This window comes from Mizuhopecten yessoensis, unplaced genomic scaffold, assembly GCF_002113885.1.
Source record: "Mizuhopecten yessoensis strain PY_sf001 unplaced genomic scaffold, ASM211388v2 scaffold716009, whole genome shotgun sequence".
In the NCBI taxonomy this organism is placed as follows: Eukaryota; Metazoa; Mollusca; class Bivalvia; order Pectinida; family Pectinidae; genus Mizuhopecten; species Mizuhopecten yessoensis.
The window spans coordinates 71,832-76,109 of NW_018479902.1; positions in this window are offsets into that span (position 1 = coordinate 71,832).

Here is a 4,278-nt window from a genome sequence, read left to right on the forward strand (position 1 = left end):
TACCAAACAGTGCCGTTATACAGTACCAAAACAGTGCTCTTATACAGTACCAAACAGTGCAGTAATACAGTACCAAACAGTGCTGGTATACAGTACCAAACAGTTCTATACAGTACCAAAACAGTGCCGTTATACAGTACCAAACAGTGCCGTTATACAGTACCAAAACAGTTCTGTTATACAGTACCAAACAGTCCCCTTATACAGTACAAAAGCAGTGCTGTTATACAGTACCCAACAGTGCTGTTATACAGTCCCAAAACAGTGCTGTTATACAGGACCAAAACAGGGCTGTTATACAGTACCAAAACAGAGCTGTTATACAGTACCAAACAAGGCTGTTATACAGTACCAAACAGTGCAGTTATACAGTACAAAACAGTGCTGTTATACAGCACCAAACCGTGCTGTTATACAGTACCAAATAGTGCTGTTATACAGTACCAAACAAGGCTGTTATACAGTACCAAACACTGCTTTTATACAGCACCAAACAGTGCTGTTATACAGAACCAAACAGTGCTGTTATACAATACCAAAACAGTGCTGTTATAGAGTACAAAAGCAGTGCTGTTATAAAGTACCAAAACAGTGCTGTTAAACAGTACCAAAACAGGGCTGTTATACAGTACCAAACAGTGCTGTTATACAGTACCAAACAGTGCTGTTATACAGTACAAAAGCAGTGCTGTTATACAGTACCAATACAGTGCTGTTATATAGTACCAAACAGTGCTGTTATACAGTACCAAAACAGTGCTGTTATACATGTACAGTACCAAAACAGTGCAGTTATACAGTACCAAACAGTGCTGTTATACAGTACCAAAACAGTGCTGTTTAAAAAGTACTCTCAGTCATTTTATAGGAGATTCTGCTGAGTTATTTTATAAAATTTGAAATAGAAGTGTTGTCTGTGTGCAGTGTTGATATATAACTTTATCAAAGGGGCATGTACAGATCTGCCCCACGGTCCGTATACATGATACACATACATACAGACCGTGGGGTGAGGGGATCTGTGCCACGCCCCTTTTGGGTTTGTTAAAAATATTATCTGGAGACTTACTTGTATTGTATATAAGAGGGAAATATTGGTGCATGGTTCTCTTTAATACAGGTTTTTACTGTTTTTCTAGACTGAATTTCCAAATGTTAAATGTGTTTAATTGTTAAAAACACACTGCTGTCTAGAAATGTTATAAAATATGTTCTAAAACACACTGTTGTCACATTTAATTTGTAGATTACATATTTTCAAGGTTTCTCATTACATAGTAGTAGTATTTACAAAGCTCCAGTAACTTTTTCTCCAGAATATTCCTACTCCACTAACGTGTACGAGGATGTCTACCTCGGGTTCAGATACAGACTTGACTTACTCTTGTAATCTATCATACATGTTAACTGACCTTATCACCTTATGTCTTGTCATTTTCTGTATGAAACAAAGCATATTTTGAAGTCAATGCAATTAAAATCTAATTACGGTTTTATTATTACGTTGAAAAATGGCAGCAATGATTTTACACGACGTCAAATGTTTCCTGTCGAAATGGCGATGACATTAACTGGTGATGATTATAATGTAAAAGGTGAGGTAACATGAGGAGTGATGCATACACTATCCTACTAGTCACTACATTAACCTCGAGACACATTTGTACATTTTTATCCTTTTGTTTAAATCGACTGTGATTTCAAATTTTCTTGGTCAAACTTTCACACTTCTGTTTATTAGATAAACTTGTGTGAATTCTCATGTGTGTGCAACGTATAAGCAATATACACTTTATTATTGTTCCTCTCTGGAAATAAAACTTGCGAAATAGATATTTGAAGTGCGTGTAAAAATGTGACCAGAGGGTATTTTAAAAAAAATGCATTGACAATCTGTTCTCTGTTTAGTACACATATTTCATCTCACCTGGCAGGACTTTCTGTGGACTTGTACGGTGTGTCTTCTACTTCTGTTTGTTGTCATGTTCGCCTTCTCCTTAAACGACTAATCAATAACTGTACGGTATTGATGTTTACCTGGTATCCTGCAGAGAGGAAGTTGTTCAGATAAGTTACCTGGTCCAGCATTTAAGGTCCTATGTTTTGTTTATTATCTACACCTGTATTTTGTTACAGATTCGCTAGTCCGTTTGCCACTTTGGCATAGCAACAATCTATTTTGATACAAGGCTTAAAAATATATATATGTCTCCGTTGTGCAAGGAGTGCGGTACATTAGAAAACCAACGTGTGGGAGAATTTTTATATATTTGGTTGACATATTCACCAATTTAATGTTTATCAAGGTTTGAAATGAAACATTGTTTGTATGTAACACAGTACAGGTCCATCCAGGTAAATAGCCTTGTTGTGTGGTATCGCGACTTTGATGTATGTTTGAACGGAACTGTATCACAATGGGAAGTAAAACACAATGAGTTTAAGATACCTAACAGCCTATGGTGCCGACAATAATATACATTGCGTCAAGGATTGTTGTGTTTAAATGTCTGTTAGTGTGCATTTTATTATATGCCATTCGTAATACATGTATGGTACCTGTCGAGTTTCAACATGTTGGTGTGGAGTTGTATATAAAATCATATATTAATGAGTACGGTTATTGTTATTTTGTTTGCATTAACGTTAGTTACAATAACAGTAAGTTATATTAGATGCATTCCTCCTGGAATCACGTGAACAGGTCTCTCTACGTATTTACAGTTGTACAGGTTCGTTAACTCCAATGCCCGACCCCTGCTTCACAGAAGTTCCTTAGTTTAAGGAAATTACTCTGTTTTTTCCCCTTTCGAAAGCATTGCTGTAGTTACGGGAAAACTCAAGTCCAGAAAAAATACCTGGAACTCTTAGCAATTTTTTTAATGAAGAAATAAACGATTAAATGAAGGAAAGTTCGTGAAACCGAGGCCTGCTCTAAGCATTTTCTTTGTAAATGCATCTTACGGGGACTTTTCAGCCTCAAAGGCTTCAATTTACGTTGAAGAAATTAAACACTTGTCACCATGCATGCCCTGAATTCAATTAATGACTTGTTCGCTCTGTCGTAGATCGGTGGTGACCGACACACTTTCCTGGGGTTCACGGGAGATGTCAGGCCGGTGCCTCATGTGTCGTATGAAACGCTTATCTTATCTGAACACCTATAATTACTTCCGTTTTTATCATTGGCTGTGCAAGTTTTATAGACAAAATCCTCAATAAATCAACTTAGTGGAATTCCTCTTTGCCCTATACCCTTTTCTCCTTTGCCATAGTATGTATAGAGGTTTTATAGTATCTACATCTTATTTATTTTCCTGTCTTTCTCTTACCCCTAACTTTGTCTTGTATTTGTTATATATGTATCACTTTACTTTCTGTCTAATTCCCTCTGTCCTTTGTGTTATACAATGTATTTGTTTGTATTTGTACTGAGATATGGGCAACTCTACTAGTTTAAAATCAAGTTAACTTATTAAAAATCAACTTAACGAGCCATCTAAACTGGAATGAACCTAAAGATGAAATGTCCACGCTGCCCCTGTAGATGTAGTCAGTTTAATATAACGTTGTGATGACAGTATTCAGAAATAAGAGTTATTTCCCTTATATCCATGCGAAACGCCTATGTCACATGGTCCCTATACAAATGTATCATGTTTAGTTCGAACGGGAATTGAATGAAAATAAAACATGTAGTTATCGCACAGAACCAAAGATTGATACTCATGCTATATACGTGTAAAATATGTGCATTGATTAGGTTGCCTTACACGCGTCAGCTGTAGGGAATTCCCTTTAGCCCCAGCGACGACACTATCTTTATCACTATTCCTCGTCCTATTACAAACTGGTGCCGTTGACCCTCTCCGTTCAAGATAGGAGAACCCTTGGCGGGGAGTCGAAGAACCTGGGTTTGTGTCAGAAAAAAGGGGGGAATAGTGTAAAGGATGTGTATTAGGTTGCCTTACACGCGTCACCTGTTGGGAATTCCCCTTTAGCTCAGCGGTAGAGCATCGGGCTGGAGAGCCAAGGGTCGCGGGTTCGAGCCCCAGCGACGGCACTATCTTTATCACTATTCCTCGTCCCATTACATACGGTTGTTTTAAACTTCATCTTTTTATTGTTGTCATTTCAACGTTATATTACCTGTTGATCTCAAGCGAAGAAGAGTTCTGATTTGTTTGGTGCTCTGACTTGGAGTTGCTTGCCCATTTACAACAGAAAATAGTTATGTACAATGTACATCAGAAATTAATTTTATTGTAATTCTTCTTT